The sequence below is a fragment of the Mobula hypostoma genome, chromosome 25 (assembly GCF_963921235.1).
Source record: "Mobula hypostoma chromosome 25, sMobHyp1.1, whole genome shotgun sequence".
NCBI classification, from domain to species: Eukaryota; Metazoa; Chordata; class Chondrichthyes; order Myliobatiformes; family Myliobatidae; genus Mobula; species Mobula hypostoma.
Window position 1 is genome coordinate 19395287 of NC_086121.1, and position 20737 is coordinate 19416023.

At 44.9% G+C, this 20737-nt stretch overlaps 1 long non-coding RNA gene across 3 annotated transcripts in view; it reads left to right on the forward strand.

Annotated features, from left to right (window-relative positions):
* The window catches only part of LOC134337881 (uncharacterized), a 116826-nt gene extending 100992 nt beyond the window's left edge, over positions 1-15834 (forward strand). For all 3 annotated transcript variants that reach the window (XR_010016102.1, XR_010016104.1, XR_010016103.1), the window contains 2 exons: positions 15312-15409; positions 15596-15834. This is a non-coding gene — a long non-coding RNA (uncharacterized LOC134337881). The remainder of the gene's footprint in view (positions 1-15311; positions 15410-15595) is intronic.
* Positions 15835-20737: the final 4903 nt, after the last annotated feature.

The window sequence follows — 20737 nt, forward strand, 5'->3', positions numbered from 1 at the left end:
TGAGTACATTCCCCACTGCTGCCTGTAAGGAGTTTGTACGTTCTCCCCGTGAACACGTGGGTCTCCTCCGGGTGCTCCAGTTTCCGCCCACAATCCAAAGACGTATTGGTTGGTGGGTTAATTGGTCATTGTAAGTTGTCCTGTGATTAAATTGGGGGATTGCTGAGTGATGTGGCTCGAAGGGCCTGGAGGGCCTATTCCACATGGTATCTTATTAAACGCTGGAGCCTTCCTGGCACCGGATCGTTGTAGGGAAATCCACCCGTCACTGGATCGGTGTAGGGAAATCCACCCATCACTGGATCAGTGTAGGGGATTCTACCCTTCACTGGATCAGTGTAGGGGATTCCACCCATCACTGGATCAGTGTAGGGGATTCCACCCGTCACTGGATCAGTGTAGGGGATTCCACCCATCACTGGACCAGTGTAGGGAAATCCACCTGCCACTGGATCAGTGTAGGGAAATCCACCCATCACTGGATCAGTGTAGGGAAATCCACCCATCACTGGATCAGTGTAGGAAATCCACCCGCCACTGGATCAGTGTAGGAAATCCACCCGCCACTGGATGAGTGTAGGAAATCCGCCCAATCACTGGATCAGTGTGAGGACTCCACCCATCACTGGATCGGTGTGGGGAATCCACTCACCACTGGATTGGTGTGCGGAATCCGCCCACCACTGGATCGGCGTGGGGAATCCGCCCGTCACTGGATCGGCGTGGGGAATCCACTCACCACTGGATTGGCGTGGGGAATCCACCTGCCACTGGACCGGTGTGGGGATTCCACCTGCCACTGGACCAGTGTAGGGAATCCACCCGCCACTGGATCGGTGTGGGGAATCCACCCGCCAATGGATCGGTGTGGGGAATCCACCCGCCAATGGATCAGTGTGGGGATTCCACCTGCCACTGGACCAGTGTAGGGAATCCACCTGTCACTGGATTGGTGTGGGGAATCCACCTGCCACTGGACCGGTGTGGGGATTCCACCTGCCACTGGATCTGTGTGTGTGTGTGTGTGTGTGTGTGTGTGTGTGTGAGACCTGCAACTGGATCAGTGTAGGGAATCCACCCACCACTGGACCAGTGTGGAGTTTCCACCCGCCACTGGTTCGGTGTAGGGAATCCACCTGCCACTGGATCGGTGTAGGGAATCCACCGGCCACTGGATCGGTGTAGGAAATCCACCCACCACTGGATCGGTGTGGAGTTTCCACCCGCCTCTGGTTCGGTGTGGGGAATCCACCTGCCACTGGATCGGTGTAGGGAATCCACCTGCCACTGGATCGGTGTAGGGAATCCACCTGCCACTGGATCGGTGTGGGGAATCCACCTGCTACTGGACCAGCATGCACAGCCTTCCCACAAATGCATCGCAGGTTTGACCCTTGCTACCACTTGGTTAGCATGGAGAATCTTTCTACCATTTGGTCAAACTATGCAGTGTGATATTGCAGAAAGGTCTGTACCGTTCAAACAGACTTTTATTTTGGCATACACCATATACGAAACTGAACAGCTACAACACCTGTAACAAGGTTAAGTGCTTTCAACCTCTTTGTAAGTAATGATTGCTAAAACAAATATATGCCTTAATTATCAATTTCTTCAGCCTTGTGCTGGTCCTCCTCATCAACACAATCTAGAGTTCACACGAGAGACCCAGTAATGTTCATAAGTTATCAGAGACTTCAATTAATACAGAGAATTCCTACATGTGCAAATCAGGTATTTAGTCTTCACAGAATTCCAAGTTCTGTAAGGTCCCTGAATTCTAAAAGGCATGAAATATCAATGTTAAGTGACACTTTTAAGCTTCTGCTGCAGGGTCAATATCCCTTCTCTTCTGGGCTTTACAGTTGTCAGGATGCACGAGGCAGTGCCACTCCTTTCCCAGCAGGTGATGATAGCAGCTGGAAAAAGTATTACTTTGTGAATAATCTTTAAGATGAGGTTTGTCACTGATCTGATTCGAATTGGGGAATGCTTGTGGGATCTGGAATTTTATATGATAGGCATGAATAAGAAGTGGTGTCATGACACTTCTTCCTGAGATCATGAATATGTTTCTGTTAGGAAGTTTTGTGGTTAGCACACATAGCAAATAACTTCAGCCACCAATCATCAAATCTAAATATAGATTGTAGATTAAATTTAAAATGCAGCGCTGAACAATAGGTTCCTAAAAGCCGTGAACCACAGTTAATGGGAAGACCAGAGAATGCTGATTATAACTCACTTAGATGTCTGTGGTGTGGGTGTGAACTGAGAGGTGTTAAGTTTATGTGTAGTTCAAAGAAAGCATTGTGGAAGCATTGCAAATATGGAATTGTCCTTTGATCTTTAGCACATAAAATTTCGTGTAGCATTGGATCTATCTGATGCCTGCTGCGTCTCATTTTGTCAAAAAAAAGAGACCACTTCAGATCTACTGATGAACTCTCTCCAGTGTGTTTGTTCATGCAACAACAGTGTCAAAGAACTGCATGCTTCCAAGATTTTGACTGATGCTTCCTGATGAGCATAAACTTTAAGCTCTGCTATTGGGAGCTCCTAAAACCATGATCTATATCATAAAAGTAACACTAAGCTTTGGAAACATGTTTCACCAGTGTGGAGGACATCAGCACAACAGATGCAGGTAGAAAATCCATCTAGAGCCTCACCCTCTCCAATACCTTAAGCTCCACCATCGATGAGCCTTCTGAGTTTGCGTACCTTCTACTTCTGGAGATTTATAAATACCGCTAGTGTCCACTACCTTACATCTGCTAGTATCCTCTACCTACAAACCCCATTTCCAGAAAAGTTGGGATATTTTCCAAAATGCAATAAAAACAAAAATCTGTGATATGTTAATTCACGTGAACCTTTATTTAACTGACAAAAGTACAAAGAAAAGATTTTCGATAGTTTTACTGACCAACTTAATTGTATTTTGTAAACATACACAAATTTAGAATTTGATGGCTGCAACACACTCAACAGAAGTTGGGACAGAGGCATGTGTACCATTGTGTTACATCACCTTTCCTTTTAATAACACTTTTTAATCATTTTGGAACTAAGGATACTAATTGTAGTAGATTTGCAATTGGAAATTTTGTCCATTCTTGCTTGATATAAGACTTCAGCTGCTCAACAGTCCGTGGTCTCCGTTGTCTGATTCTCCTCTTCATGATGCGCCATACATTTTCAATAGGAGATAGATCTGGACTGGCAGCAGGCCAGTCAAGCACACGCACTCTGTCTACAAAGCCACGCTGTTGTAGCCCGTGCAGAATGTGGTCTGGCATTGCCCTGCTGAAATAAGCATGGACGTCCCGGGAAGAGACGTCGCCTTGATGGCAACATATGTCTCTAAAATCCTAATATACACCTCAGAGTCAATGGTACCTTCACCTACATGCAACTCACCCATGCCGTGGGCACTGATGCACCCCCATACCATCACAGATGCTGGCTTTTGCACCTTTTGCTGATAACGATCTGGATGGTTGTTTTCATCTTTGGCATGGAGAACTCGACACCCGTTTTTCCGAAAACTAGCTGAAATGTGGACTCATCTGACCACAGCACATGGTTCCACAGTCTTTCAGTCCATCTGAGATGAGCTCGGGCCCAGAGAACTCGCCGGCATTTCTGCATAGAGTTGATGTATGGCTTCCTTCTTGCGTAATACAGTTTCAAGTTGCATTTCTGGATGCAGTGATGGACTGTGTTGAGTGACAATGGTTTTCTGAAGTACTCCCGAGCCCAGGTGGCTATAATTGTCACAGTAGCATGACGGTTTCTTAGGCAGTGCCGCCTGAGGGCTCGAAGATCACGCGCATTCAACAGTGGTTTCCGACCTTGCCCATTACGCACTGAGATGTCTCTGAATTCTCTGAATCTTTTTACAATATTATGTACTGTAGGTGTTGAAAGACCTAAATTCTCTGCAATCTTCGTTGAGAAATGTTCCTTTTGAACTGACTAACAATTCTCTCACGAATTTTGGCACAAAGGGGTGAGCCACAACCCATCCTTGCTTGCAAAGACTGAGCCTTTGATGGACGCTACTTTTATACCCAGCCATGGGTACTCACCTGCTACCAATTACCCTGCTTAACGTGGAGTCTTCCAAACCGGTGGTACTTGAATATTCTGTGCACTTTTCAATCTTATTTTAACTCTGTCCCAACTTTTGTTGAGTGTGTTGCAGCCATCAAATTCTAAATTTGAGTATATTTACAAAATACGATTAAGTTGGTCGGTAAAACTATTGAAAATCTTTTCTTTGCAGTTAAATAAAGGTTCACGTGAATTAACATATCACAGATTTTTGTTTTTATTGCATTTTGGAAAATATCCCAACTTTTCTGGAAATGGGGTTTGTACATTTAAACTCTGAAATTTTCATTTCAAACATTCTCTTCTCCCTTCTTTTCCTTTACTGCACTTGATAACATCTACATCTTTATCCAGTCTTCCTATCCTAATCTTTCTTTCTTGGCTCGTAGAAGAGTACAGCACAGGAACAGGCCATTTGGCCCTCACTGTTGTGCTGAACCAGCTAAAAAGCAAATCAAAAACACCCAAACACTAATCCCTCCTACCTACACCATGTCCATATTCCTCCATGCTCTTTACATCCATGTGTCCATCCAAAAGTCTCTTAAAAACCTCTAATATATTTGCCTCTACCACCATACCAGGCAATGCATTCCAGGCACCCACCACTCTCTGAGTAATAAAACCTACCCCTCACATCCCCCTTGAACCTACAATGCAAGCCCTCTGGTATTATGCATTGCAACCCTAATGCTAGGGTTGAAAACCTAATATCAGGCCCATTGTCAATTATAGCCTGATTATAATTGACAATGAGCCCGATTAGAAATGGCAATGTTGTAGTACCTTGAAGGATTTGAGGAAATCCAAGTTATTGTTCAGGGTGTTCCTGTAAGTGCCCCATACAGCCAACTGCTTTCATTTGTACTGACGAAGCTAAATGATTTTAGCAAACACAGGCACAACTTTGTGACAGCTCTGCTGTGTTATGAACCACTAAGAAGCTATTAATACTTCTCTTTAAGACCTTCTATTTTCTGTTTGATTGAATCAACAATGCTTAGCCCTTCTCTGGTTTCTCCTAACTTGATCATTGCTCACTCTTGTGCCTCTTGCATTACAACAAACTCAAAACTCATCCAGTAATGTCCTGCTGTGGCCCAGTCTTTCCCAAAAGCCTATATGCTAAACTGATGACTTCCCATCAATCTTCCCTTCTTCCAAGTATCCACTGCTACTGAAGTTCAAACCTTGTCTTCTTAAGGCATCCGTTAGTCTTGCGAGACCATGGATCTGCACCTGGAAAGTCTTCACTCTCCAGGGCGCAGGCCTGGGCAAGGTTGTATGGAAGACCAGCAGTTGCCCATGCTGCAAGTCTCCCCTCTCCACGACACCAATGTTGTCCAAGGGAAGGGCATTAGGACCCATACAACTTGGCACCAGTGTCGTCGCAGAGCAATGTGTGATTAAGTGCCTTGCTCAAGGACACAACACGCTGCCTCGGCTGGGGCTCGAACTCACGACCTTCAGGTCGCTAGTCCAATGCCTTAACCACTTGGCCATGTGCCCACAAACCTCGTATTACATCATCAGCACTTCTACTGGGTATTGTCTCTTGCCAAGGTACTTTGTTTATGTTATTCATAGTGGTATCTCAGCCCTTCAATGTCAGTGCCAAAGCTGAGAACCTGCTAGGAATGTTCCCCTGCCGCTGGTGTAGATGTGTCATGTTGTTTTCCCTGTGGAATTATGCACCTCCGATGATCAGTGCTGAAGGAATGTTCCACATCCTAAATTGGCTGCCAAATGGTATTTGAGGGCCAAACTAGGCAAAGATTAACATCATTTACTCAATTGTCATCTCTTTGTACTGGGAACTTTCAGGAACTTGTTGGGCCATTTTTGGCCCTTCGCTGTTGGGAAACCCACACCTGCCCCAAGAGATGGCAGGTGAACGGTGCCTGATGGAAACGTGATGACAAAGAGAAGGAAAAGAGAGGAATTACTAATGTTTGTAACAGTAAGCTAGGCTTTAATATCTTACATCACAGTTTGGAAATAAAAACAAAAACATACGCAAAGGTTCAAAGGTTCATTTATCATCCAAGTATGCATGCAATATTCAACTCTGAGGTTCACCTTCTCCAGATAGCCACAAAACAAAGAAAACCTTGGTAGTCATTCAAAGAAAAACATCAACCCCAATCTGCCACCCCCACACAAAAAAGAACGCCAACACCACCATCATCCCCCAAACGCCCTCCCCTGCTCAAAAAAACTAACAAGACGAGCCAAGTGGCACCAAGAATATAACACCCGCACCACCCCCCACCAAAACCCCTCCTCCACAGTCTACAGTTTGAAGTCCATGTCTGGGAGATGAGTGTTGAGTTAAAGACAGCGAATATTTGGAATTTAACAAAAAGGGTAAACGAAGTAAAGAACTTGCACTGTTTGTTTTAAGATCAGCAAAGTAACAGGGATAAGAAAGATAAGGATTTGAGTAAAAGTACTGTCGGATAACAAAACTGATCCATTCAGCAGTGAGAGAGGAGTCAGAGAATAAAGGTGGCAAAATTTACTGAATCTTTAGAGTTCCCTACGCAAGAGAGCTGTGGAGGCTTAAGACAAAATTTGGTGGGTTTAAAGTGTAGGATTTTGCAAATAAAACGAAGTGAGGTATTTTATGTTTAATGAAACCTGTGACACATTTTACTGAACTCCAAAACCTAAACACAAAAGCACGCTAAAAATCCTTGCGTAATAATGTCAAGTCGTTAGACCGGCCTCTTAAAATGAAACCCCAAATCAATGTCAGTGGTTGTGGATTATGCACATTTCTCCCAATTATGTTACCTTACACAGTCCCCACCCCCAGAATTCACTAAAACCGGCATTGTGAGCTTGATTGGAGCTCAGACCCGCCACCCGGCTCGGGTCCTGTGTTCCTTGTGCGGAGGAACCGCGGGTGCCTCTGGCTCACTTGGAGGTGTGTTGACACATTCGTGGTCACGTTGTGACACCAGGGGCATGTCAGTGGAATACCCCAAATCTTGGCAGGCTGGTTTAAGGCAATCTACCAAAATATGTTCAGGTTTACCCCTCTTATCTATGATAAAGGTATTTTCTCCCCTTTCCAAAACACGGGACCGGCCGTCATAAGGGGGCCCAAGGGGATGTTGGTGTGTGTCATGGCGGATGAAAACAAACCAGGCAGAACATAGGTCAACAGGAACCCAAGAGTGCTGTACACCATGAAGGGAGGTAGGAATAGGTGAAAAGGAATTGAATGCTCTGACGAGGGTGGAATGCTGTTGAGAAGCCAACCAGGGGGTCATGGTGTCAGGAATGAAATCACCTGGTCCTCGTAGCAGCTGCCCATATACCAGCTCAGCTGAAGACGACGCTTGGAGCTGTTCTGAGCCCCAGCAGGACCAATGGGAGACAATCAGCAGTCAGGGAAGCCCTCAGAGCAGCCTTTAAGGAGAGGTGAAACTGCTCGCGTAGGCTATTGGGCTGTGGATGATAGGCCGTGGTGTGATGTAGCCTAATGCTGAAGTTCTGGGCCACCGCAGCCCAGAGGCCTGAAATGAACTGGGGACCGCGGTCAGCGGAAATATCGGATGGGGTGCCAAGCTGAGCAACCTAGGTGTTGATGAACACTCGAGCCACGTCTGCGGCCATCATAAATGCTAGAGGGACGAACTCTGGCCACCTGGTGGTACGGTCCACCACGGTAAGAAGGTACGTGAAACCTTGGGAGGGGGAAAAGGATCAACAGGCTTCACTTTGACATGGTCAAACCGTCGCTCAGGGACGTCAGAAGGTGCCAATGGCGCCTGGACGTGACGGTTAATTTTTGCCCGCTGGCGCTCCACACAGCCTGCTGACCAATCACGCATGTCCTTTCCGAGGCTCTGCTGAACAAACTTTAGTGCAAACAGTTTCTGTGAGGCCTTCCCGCCTGGATGCGAGATGCCATGTATGGAGTCAAAAACAGTTCGTGGGCACAATGAGGCCACGGTGACCGGTTGAGACATCGCACAGGGGAGAAACCCCAGCTTCCCCCAGCTTAATGTCAGCAAACCCCAGGCCTGTGACCACTGTTTGGTAAATCTGGACCTCTGGCCAGCAACTTGGTCGGCTGCCACGCCAGCACAGTTGACCCTTATGTGTACGGCATCAACGGCTGGCTGTGAGAGGCAATCAGACACAGCATTATCTTTCCCCTTCATATGTTGTATGTCATTTATGAACTCAGATATGTAGGCCAGGAGGCGTTGCTGTTGTGCAGACCAAAGGTATGATATGTTGGCCATCTCGTGCACGAGGGGTTTGTGGTCAACAAGTGCTGTGAAAAGCCCACACTCCGGCAGAAAACAAAAAATGGCAGACAGCCAAATGGAGACTGAGAAACTCACGATAAAGCATGCTGTGCTTCCTTTCAGGGGAGAGGAGCTGCCGGCTGAAGAAGGGGAACAGCTGCCACACACCTCTGCCCAACTGTTCGTGCAAAGCACCCACAGCACCGTCTGAAGCATCAGTAGTGATTGTTATGGGTGCGTCGGGGAGCGGGTGTGCCCGTAGGGTTGCGTTAGAAAGAGCTCAGTTCATATCCTCAAATGCCCTGGTTATGTGTGCTGACCAGTCAAGCGTGTGATTAGGAGTATTGCCTTTAAGCGCACTATACAGGGGAAGCAGCTCATGGAATGAAGTGGTGATAGAAATTCATCATGCCTAAAAACTCCTGTAGTTTTTTAGTAGTGCGGGGTGATGGGAAATCCATAATCGCGGCTACCTTTGATGGGACGGGTTTTGCAACTTCTGCAGAGATGCGATGGCTGAGAAAGTCAATGGTTGACAACCCATACTGGCATTTAGCAGCATTAATAATCAACCCGTGTTGGCTTAAGTGCTCAAGATGAGATACGTGTTCGGATTTGGATTCACTGGTGACAAGTATGTCATCCAGGTAAACAAAAAGAAAATCTAAGTCTTTTAATACAGAGTCCATCAGCCGTTGGAAAGTCTGTGCTGCATTTCAGTCCAAACGCCATGCCCAGAAACTCAAAAAAACCAAAAAGGGTTATCAGAACCATGTTGGGAATGCCCTATGAGCAGAAAGACACCTAATGGTAGCCCCTAACTAAATCGACTTTGAAAAAAATTAATTTTCTGGCTGAACGAGCCAAAAAGGTCACCATAACTGAGACTAATCTTATTAATTCATGTACTAACTGAATGCAAGTTTTTCAGCCGGCATGATTAGATATGAAGTTTTATCATTATTCAGACTTCTGAATCCTCTACCACACTGCTCTTCTCCACAGGGAAAATACTGCAAATGTTGGAAATCTGAAATTAAATCAGATAGAGCATAGAAACATAGAGAACCTACAGCACAATACAGGCCTTTTGGCCCACAATGCTGTGCTGAACATGTCCTTACCTTAGAAATGATAAAGCTAGAAGTGTACAGCAGGTGAGATAGTGTTTGCGGAATAAGAAACAGATTTAACGTTTCAAATTGATGACTTTTTTCACTTTCTGTTTCTCTCTCCACAGAGGCTGCCTGACTCAATGAGCATTTCCTGTCCTTTTCTCTCTGTCTTTAATGTCACTTTTCTTCCTCGGCTTGCTTGAGCCTTGCGCTGGAGTCAAAATCTTAAAACCTTAAAGTAGGATGTGCAGCTTGTTATCACGTGCAGAGCACAAAACAATTGCCGGCTTTCCCCATTTTCTTCCTTGTTGTCCTATTGGAAAGAAGAGAACTTTCCAGCGTGAAAACGGACCACAATCTCAGAAAAAAATATTAAAGTGGACATTAACCTAATTTTATGAATATTTCAATATCCATAGCATATGTTTTTTCATTCATGCATTTTGTTGTAAATTCCATCTTAGCCAAGTGATTCTTGAAGTATATAGAAAGAAACTCTTTGTCTTCTTTTTAGCCTATTCACATGAATAACTGTAGTCTAAATATCCAGCATAAGAACATAAGAAATAGGAGCAGGAGTCGGCCATCTGGCCCGTCGAGCCTGCTCCGCCATTCAATAAGATCATGGCTGACCTGGCCACGGACTCATCTCCACCCACCTGCCTTTTCCCCACAACCCTTAATTCCACAACTATGCAAAAATCTATCCAGCCTTGTCTTAAATATATGTACTGAGGTAGCCTCCACTGCTTCATTGGGTTGAGGATTCCACAGATCCACCACTCTCTGGGAAAAGCAGTTCCTCCTCATCTCTATCCTAAATTTACTCCCCCGAATCTTGAGGCTATGTCCGCTAGTTCTAGTCTCACCTACCAGTGGAAACGACTTTCCTGCCTCTACCTTATCTACTCCTTTCATAATTTTATACATTTTTATAAGATCTCCTCTCATTTATCTGAATTCCAGTGAGTACAGTCCCAGATGACTCAGTCTCTCCTCATAGTCTAACCCCCTCATCTCTGGAATCAGCCTGGTGAACCTCCTCTGCACCACCTCTAATGCCAGAATATCCTTCCTCAAGTAAGGAGGCCAGAACTGTACGCAGTACTCCAGGTGCGGCCTCACCAGTACCCTGTACGGTTGCAGCATAACCTCCATGCTCTGAAATTCAGTCCCTCTAGCTATGAAGGCCAACATTCCATTTGCCTTCCTGATAGCCTGCTGCACCTGCAAACCAACCTTTTGTGATTCATGCACAAACACTCCCAAGTCCCTCTGCACAACAGCACGCTGCAATTTTTAACTATTTAAATAATAATCTGCTCTTTCATTTTTCCTTCCAAAGTGGACGACCTCACATTTACCAACATTGTACTCCATCTGCCAGACCCTTGCCAGGTTATGGACTGCCTGTGTGCATGAATGTGCATTTGGAAGAGCAGTGAGATAGATTTGCTGGCTACCTTTTGCCGGTTGGGAAGGGGACACTTCTATATGTCTTCCCTCCACACATCTTCTTCCCCTTCCACCACCATGAGATGCAACAACTGAGCCAAGCAGAGCTGGGAGCAATGAGCAGGCTTGGTGAGTGAGTGAGTGAGTGAAGGAGGCTGGCAGCCCTCTGTCTTGCAGCTGCGAACTCTCTTGTCACACCTCTTTCTGTGATCCTTTCCCACATTCTTATTTTCTGTTCATTCGAACAATTCACAGGAACAGAACCTTGTCATAATCTGGGGAGGATCTATAGTACTTTGGGATCTGTACTTTATTAAGAACTGCAGCAGAGGCCACACACATTAAAAGCACATTATCAGTTCATTCCATCTCTCTCGGCACAGAATAGTATCGGAGCCAATGACTCTGATTAACAATATCTCAGGCATTTGACATCGTGCAGTTTACTTAATCCAGCATGTCAATGTGGCACTTCTCACTTTCATGATTACTGTCACTATAAAATTAGGCATTGAAGCTCAGGCAAACATTACATGATATGGTCTTTTGTCACCTTCCCAATGTTACGTTTTCTCAGTAATCACCTGGGACGACCTCCAGTTTTATCTGGGGGTCCAGGATGGAGCAAGTCCAACAGGTCACGGTTCCCAGAGATTGGGGGCAAAAGTGCACCCAACATTGCCCATATCCTGATGACCACCTTCGTCTGTGGCTGTATCAGGCAGTGTGTGGACCTGGAGGAGGTGGGCATCGGGTGTCACCGTGTGCTAAATTTCTGCCTACCCCTTGTGTTGTGGGCGATAGGCCTGGTTCTTTTGCTGCACACATCCCCGTCAGCTGGATGCTGCATTTGTGGAAGAGCAAGTGCCTTTGCTCTTCCACAAGCAGGGCGTGGAGATGGATGCGAGGGTTCATCCCCAACGGCCGTGTAACAGGTCAGTGGGTTGTTCCCAAGGAAACACAGTGAGAGAGACATTAAGTGCTGCTGGAATGTCATCATCTTGGTGAATGATGCCCAATGGCCTACCCAAAACATGCTCATCTGTAAGGGAATGCACAATGCCGGCTATAGGGGTACGTATGGAGAAATGCACTGAAACACAGCGTAGTTCATGCTGGGTCTCAATGGGAGTCATTGACTCTCATACTATACTGAGCCTTGAGAGATGGAATGAACTGATAATGCCTTTTTAACGTGCGTGGCTTCTGCTGCAGTTTTTAATAGATCATAGTTCAGGCTCCTCTCACAACCACACTTGGAGGAGAAGAGTTGGTGGGGGGGGGAAGACCCCTTAAATAACGACAAGGGTGTTTCACCTCAGGGGGTCACATGTGGGGCATGGTGTTATATTTGTTTATTCCCTTAAAAATAAGTTTATAAAACTCAATGTATCAACCTTGAGCGTACAGGTTTTTGCACTATTCCTCCTTTGAATATATTTTTATTACGAGTAAAGTCTATTTTTGAAAAAATTTGCCTTTGTGAAACTAAAATTTTGCACCAATTAAATCCTTGGCAAAGCAGAATTTCATGCTTGATGGTATGATTTCACATGACCTCACCTGGTCAAAGAAAATGAATCTATTGCTGAAAGATCCTTGCACTGAACTGCCGTTCAATTTTAACATGTTCAGCACACTGTAGCTTGGTTACTCATAACTCCATGTCATCTTAAAGTTCTCTTATTGCTTGACATACCCACCATGTTTATTTGGCCTGATTCCTTGAACTTCCTACAAACCTGCTGATTCGTTTCTCATCTTTTCTCCTTGCATCTTCTCTTTGGAAGCTGTCTTTCTCCCTTTCAAATCCACTGTCAACGATCCCACCAACTTAACCCCATCATTCCAGCAATATGGCATGATCGGAAGAGTGCTCCTGAACCTCAGTGAGAGTCAGTGCCTTTATGGGAAGAGAAGATCTGAACCCCAGTGAAAGCCAGCACCACACACAAAATGCTGGAGGAACTCAGCAGGCCAGGCTGCACCGATGGAAAAGAGAAACTGAACCAATTCTTTATCAGGTTTGACAATTGCCCCCCTGTTCACACCCCCCCTCAGCCCTCCAGTCAAGGTGCTGAGGCACCCAATGCTCCCTCAGCACCGACACCTCCCCTCCTCCCTTCTCCCCCCTCCAGTTCAACACGTGGATGAACAACGCGGGCTACCGCCGTCTACATCCCCTCCAGAACCCCAATGAGAGTCAGCACCTTCAAGACCTGAGCCCCACCTTCAGAGGAATGGTAACTGATGGAAAAAATGATTGCTCCAGAGTTCACTGCTACCAGGGTGATTAATGTTGCATGTAGGCATCTTCCTGTTATTTAGTTATCTCCACTACCAGAAACTAGTTAAACATAAACTAAGTTACATTTGACGTATCATTACTAATCTCTGGCCAGATGAGCTCTTGATGACAGCAACAAGTGTGGAAAGTATCAGTTACTGATTACATGACCAATGATCACGACCTGCCTTCCATTTCTTAGTAGCCACTGTTTCAGAAGAGGACACGAGAGGAATTGTCTACGTATTTCATAAAGATAATTTACATCCCAGCTGTGTTAAATGATTAGCTCACCAGAAGATCTGCTTCCTTGGTGATTGCATTTTCACCTGAGGTAGTTTAAAAAAAACCCTTTGGTGTTTAAATAGCACACTTCACAATTTCCAAAGTGTTCCAAAATGTTCTGAGCTCAAAGTAGTCATCGTTGTAATACAGGGAATGCGGCAGCCGATTTCCACATAGCAAGATCCCATTAACATCAATGGGATACGAGACATGATCACTTTTCGTTTAGAAACACTGATTGAGGAATAAATGTGAAACAGGATTTCCTTATCCTTTCTCAAATGGTGTTGTGAATTCTTTTGCATCCACCTGGATGAGCAGGTGAAATGTTGGTTTTAACGTCTCATCCAAAACTCAACAGTCCAGCAGTACAACACACACAGGAGTCCTGATGAAGGGTCTCGGACCGAAACATTGACTCTTTCTTTCCCTCTGCAGATGCTGTCTGACAATGTTTCAGGTTAATGACTTTTATTAGAACTAGGAATGCATAACAATAAAAAAAAAGGGTCTGTGTTTTAAAGAAGTTTGGATAGGTACATGGATAGTAGGGGTATGGAGGGTTATGGTCCCAGTGCAGGTCAATGGTTTCAGCATGGACTAGAAACATAGAAACATAGAAAACAGGAGCAGGAGTAGGCCATTCGGCCCTTCAAACCTGCACCGCCATTCAGTATGATCATGGCTGATCATCCAACTCAGAACTCTGTACCAGCCTTCCCTCCATACCCCCTGATCCCTTTAGCCACAAGGGCCATATCTAACTCCCTCTTAAATATAGCCAATGAACTGGCCTCAACTGTTTCCTGTGACAGAGAATTCCACAGATTCACCACTCTGTGTGAAGAAGTTTTACCTATTCTTGGTCCTAAAAGGCTTCCTCTTTATCCTCAAACTGTGACCCCTCGTTCTGGACTTCCCCAACATCGGGAACAATCTTCCTGCATCTAGCCTGTCCAATCCCTTTAGGATTTTATACATTTCAATAAGATCCCCCCTCAATCTTCTAAATTCCAATGAGTATAAGCCCAGTCGATCCAGTTTCATCATATGAAAGTCCTGCCATCCCAGGAATCAATCTGGTGAACCTTCTTTGCACTCCCTCTATGGCAAGAATGTCTTTCTAGATGGGCTGAAGGGCCTGTTTCTGTGCTGTACATCTCCAGACTCTATACAGAGAAAGAGAAAGGTAAGCAGACAACAAAGGGGGAAAAGACAGAAGAGACTAAAATGAAAAAGGGTGTGATAACGCAAGGTATAAGAGATTAATAATAAGGCACAGGAGTCTGGAGGACATTTAAAGGGATAGAGAAATATCGGGTGATAGCTGAATATCTGAAATAAAAATATCAGAAGCATTCATTATTTACAACTGTTGAACTCAATATTATTTCCAGAAAGCCGTAAATTGCCTTGAAACATTTACTGACCTTCTTTCGAACTGTGCATAAATGCAAGGGAAGTGAGGAGATAAAGAATTAATGAAACCCTGGTCATGCATGTGGATAAATGGAAATGTTCCTTAAGACACATCACTTCAAACTCTTTTAAGTACACGTGACCCGTGGTTAGCTGCAATACACCAAATTGAAAGAAGTTGAAGTAAGTCTCTCCTTCACACGGAAAGAGCACGGGGCTCTGGAAAACTGGGTGAATGTTGCTCCTCCTATCAGAAAGGGAAAGGTGGTGAGCATTGTGAGCAGGAAAGAATGAACCAGGGGCATTTAGAAGTTATCAGGCAAACTCTTCAACCTTAAAATATTAACTCTATGTCTCCTTCCACAGATGCTACCTGGCTTGCTGAGTGATTCGGCGTTTTATTTCGGATTTAAGCCCCTGCAGTTTATTTGATTGTCAATCTCAGCAAGGGAACTTGCTGTGGGGTAAGTGGCTGATATCTTTTGCACCGTTATATAGCAAAAACTCAATTCTGTCTCAGCCGCTGAGCTAATTATTTTCCAATTTGTTTTGTTATTCCATAAGACTATAAGACATAGGAGCATATTCTGTGTGTTTTAAAAAAAATTCCCTCAGCAAACCAAACCCTAATTCACTATTTCACCTTTCAGTTTGCAGATTAAGACTTCTGCTGCCCTGCTGACATATCATGAGCCACGTATATGTCCCATAACTACAGCCATTCCAATTCCATGAAACCACCAAAACAACATGCTTGGGTTTCACTTCAACCTCTCTATTGTAAGAAGACTTTTCATCCTCAAGGTCAATGTCACAGTTTTCAGAAGTTAGCAGTTGGTCTCCTGGACACCTGCTACAAGCGAAGAAAGTATGGAGCATTAAAAATTAATTTCACTAACCATATTTCCTTGTGGTATTGAAGGAGGTCATTTTGGCCCATAATGTCTACACTAGTTCACACAGTAATCCTACTCCTTTATTAACATTTTTTTCCCATAGCCTATTCTCTCCACATATCTCTTAATATGAATGCAAAGGAAAACTGCTGAACTGCCTGGTGGTAGAAGATTTTAAAAATGGTAAGTTTTATTTGTCACATCTATGTCGAAACATCAAAACATACAGCGAAATGCGTAGTTTGTGTCGAAGATGCTTTGAGGGCAGCCCACAAGTGTTGTCTTGGTTACACCGCCAACATAGCATGCCAAAAATTTACTAACTCTAACCCGTACATATTTGTAATGTGTTCAGAAACCCGAGTTGTCACAGGGAGAAGCTACAAACTACTTACACACAGTGGTGGGAATGAAACCTCAAATGCAGAGTCATTATGTAAAGGTGTTACGTGAAGAAATCTCCAGGAATGTATCCAACCACTGGTGCCTATTCTGGTTATTAGGGGTGAATGGCATTGTGGCCAAAACTTCAACAGGTTACTAGTTGGCAGGTGAGTGAAAAAGGGCTGGGAGTGAGGTCAAGGAGGATCCCAAAATTAAATCGTTGTGGAAATGAGGTAGACATCAGGAGATACAAACAATCATTCGAAAATTAAATATATAACAATGATATACATAAATCAATCCAGTTCTTCAGAAACAACAATTTGTATTTACATTACAAATTTAATATAATGAAATTTCCCATTGCATTTCACTGAAGTGATAAAGAGAACAGAAGTGATAAACACTTTGCCTTTAAAATTCCAAAAATGCTTCACAGGAATGTTATTGGATGAAATTTGACACAGTCAAAGGAAGCGCTAAGACAACTCAACATAAATTGTGTCAAAAAAGTAAGACTAGAAACTAGATTTCACTTTTTCTTTTGTGTGCTACTATGAATGTAGAATGGAAAAAGTCGTGAAATTTGCCTGTAAAAATAAGTTTGTTATTATGGTTTCCACCAAAGCCATGGTGGAATTGTTAAGTTGTTAAATTGTGATTATATGGTCCCCGCTGAAGCTCACGCAAATCATCGCTGCAGTTGCTACTTTACAGTGTTGGAAAAGAACTTCATCCCTTTAGGGAATATTCCTCATGTTAGCCAGACAGTAGCAACTGTGGTGTAGGAGAAAAAGGCTGATGAGAAAAACAAGGTTTCTTAAAAGAGATATTAAAATGATGATGAATGAGGTAAGTACCAGGAGGGGGAACCCTCATACAATGGAGAAATGCCAAGAAAATATCATATTTCATGATGATCTCTAGAGTACTATAAATGCTCGCTCAAGCACACATGCACACTCACACACGCACACATGCACACTCACACGCACACATGCACACGCGCGCGCGCGCGCACACACACACACACCCAAACACACTCACACACTCTCACATGCATGCGCGCACACACACACACACACACACTCACACACTCTCACATGCACACACACACTCACACACATACACACACACACTCACAGACACGTACATGCACATTCACACACACATACATAAATATACATGCACACACACACACGTGCACACACAGTCACACACACATTCACATGCACGCACATGCACGCACATATACACACACACTCACACACGCACACACACATGCGCACATACACGTTCGCATACACACACACACACACATGCGCACACACACAAACTACCACTGTGCCGAAAGAAGACAGTGAGGCTGGAGACATGACGCCATCATAGACATTATCCTTTCCTGATGCATCATGGGCAACGACTCTGCCCATGATTGTAAGAAACTGCCGAGAGTTGTGAACACAGCTCAGCACATCCCAGAAACCAGCCTCCCATTCATGGACTCTGTCTGCACTTCTTGTTGTCTTGGTAAAGCAGCAAACAAAATTACAGACCTCACCCATTCTGGACATTCTCCCTTCTGCCTCCTCCAAATGGGCAGAAAATCTTGTACCACCAGGCTCGAGGACAACTTTTATTCTACTCAGACTTTTGAATGGTTCCCTAGTATGATAAGATGGACTCTTGACCTCCCAATCTACATCATGATGACTGTTCTCCTTACTGACCACCTGCACTGCACTTTCTCTGTGTGTTGTTACACTTTATTCTGAACTCTGTTATCATTTTACCTTGTGCAAGATACACAAAACGCTGGAGGAACTCAGCAGATCAGGTAGCATCTATAGAGAGCAGTAAACAGTTAACATTTCAGTCCAGGACCCTTCATGAGGAAGGGGGAAGAGGCCAGAGTATGAAGTGGCGGGGAGGGGGCGGATAGGAAGGAGGATAAGCTGGCAGGTAATAGGTGAAGCTAGGTGAGGGAGAAGGTGGGTCCGTGGGGGAGGGGGGAAGAACTTAGAAGTCGGGAGGTGATAGGTGGAAGAGGTTGTTCACGAGAATGATCCCAGGAATGAATGGGTTAGGAGCATTTGATGGCTCTGTACCTCTATTCATTGGAGGTTAGAAGAATAGGGGGGGATCTCATTGAAACCTATTGATTATTGAAAGGTCTGGATAGAGTGGATGTGGAGAGGATGTTTCCTTTAGTGGGGCAATCTTGGACCACAGGGCACAGCCTCAGAAATGAGAGATATCCATTTAGGACAGAGATGAGGAAAAATTTCTTTTGCCAGAGGGTGGTGAATCTGTGGAATTCTTTGCCACAGACGGCTGTGCAGGCCAAGTCATTGGGTATATTTAAGGCAGAGGTTGATAGGTTCTTGATTAATCAGGGTGTCAAAGATTACAGGTAGAAGGCAGGAGAATGGGGTTGAGAGGGAGAGCACACTCGATGGGACAAATGGCCTAATTCAGCTCATGGGTGTTCTGGGGGGTCTTGTGGTCTATGGAAGAGGTAAAAGACTGAAGAAGGAGGAGGACAGTGGGCTATGGGAGAAAGGGAAGTAGAAGAGAAGTGCTGGGAAGTTGAGGAGAAGAGAAGGGGTAAGAGGGGACCCAGGATAGGTAATGGAAAAAGAGAAAAGAGGGAGAAATGAGAGAAGTTTAGCCATCAGCTTGGTTGCTACCCAGAGAGAATAGGAGTTGTTCTTCTAAGCTAAAGGTAGCCTCATCATGACCGTAGATGAGGCAATGGACTGACATGTCAGAATGGGAATGGGAAGTCAAATTGAAATGGGTGGCCACCAGGAAATGCTGTCTTTTATGGTGGACAGAGTGAAGCAGTTCCCTACTCTACCTCACACCTCACCAATATAGAGGAGGCTGCACTGAAAGCACCAGATACAACAGACGATCCTAACAGACCTGCAGCGTTGCCTCATCTAGTAGCACTATTTGAGTCCTTGAATGAGATTGACGGAGGAGGTGTAGGGGCAGGTGTAGCATTTGTGCCAGAAGGAAGGTCCGTGGGGAGGGACAAGTGGACACAGGAGTAATATAGAGAGCGATCCCGGCGGAAAGCAGGAAATGGTGGGGAGGGAAAGGTGTGTTTAGTGGTAGAAAGATGAAAAACATGGAAAAAGTTATGGAGAATGATGTGCTAGATACAGAGGCTCATGGATTGGTAGGGAAGGATGGGGAGGGGGTGGGAACCCTATCCCTATTATGAAAGCAGGAAGTTGGAGTGAGGGCAGATGTGCAGGAAATGGAGGAAGTGCAGGTGAGGGCAGAATTGATGGTAGTGGAAAGGAAGCCCATTCTTTAAAGAAGGAGGACACCTCGGATATTCTGGAATGGAAAACCTCATCCTTAGAACAGATGCATGGAGATGGAGGAACTGCAAAAAGGGAATGGCAGTTTTATAAGTGACAGGTTGGGAAGGGATATACTCAAAACAGCTGTGAGAGTCAGTAGGCTTATAAAAGATATCAGTAGATAGTCTGTCTCCAGAGATGGAGAAAGGGAAGAGAGGTGTCAGAGATGGACTAAGTAAATTTGAGGGTAGGATGGAAGTGGGAAGCAGTTCATGAAACTGATGAACTCAACATGGGAAGCAGCACAAACAGAATTGCCAACATACCATAGAAAGAGTCGTGGGGGCACTACCAACTTGGAATATATACCGTTCCACATAGCCAACTGAAAGTCAAGCATAGGTGGGGCCCATGCGGGTGCCCGTGACTACATCTCGGGTTTGGAGAAAGTGGTAGGAGCCGAAGGAGAGATTGTTGAGGGTGAGAACCAGTTCTGCCAGACCGAAGACCGGCAGTTGCCCATGCTCCACGACAACAAGGGAAGGGCAAGGGCCGATACAGCTTGGCACCAGTGTTGTCACAGAGCAATGTGTGATTAAGTGTCTTGCTCAAGTACACAACACACTGCCTTGGCTGGGGCTCGAACTCATGACCTTCTGATCATTAGTCGAATGCCTTAACCACTTGGCCACGTGCCCACCTTGGTACATGTGGCCATTAATAAACGAATGCTTTTTCCTGCAGTTCCATCGCAAGGACCTATGCTCATGACGGGGTGTTGCCCTCCACTTTCTAGCACATATAGATGAAGCTTAGAAATATATAAAATATTGGATATTTGTTTTTTATGCTTCATGAAGCAGAAGATGCCTATAAATGTATTGAGACCACGTGGACAAGAGAGGTTTTTGGGGAGACTGCCCAAAAGGCTGAAATAAAACACGCCCGTGGGCCACAGAACCACAGGCACCCATGAACCTAACATAGACTTAATGGGCTGAATAGCTTCCATCTGCGCCATAGTAGTTCTTTGAATTGATGACTCTGCACTAAGCTCCCCAGTGATTAAATTCCCCCACAATCATTCTTTACCAGCCTCAGGGCATTCTGAGAACTTGAGGAAATGTTTACGCAGGTTCCAGTGAATTCCAGAGATGCTTTATGAACTGTCCTGTGCCTGAGTGGAAAACTCAGT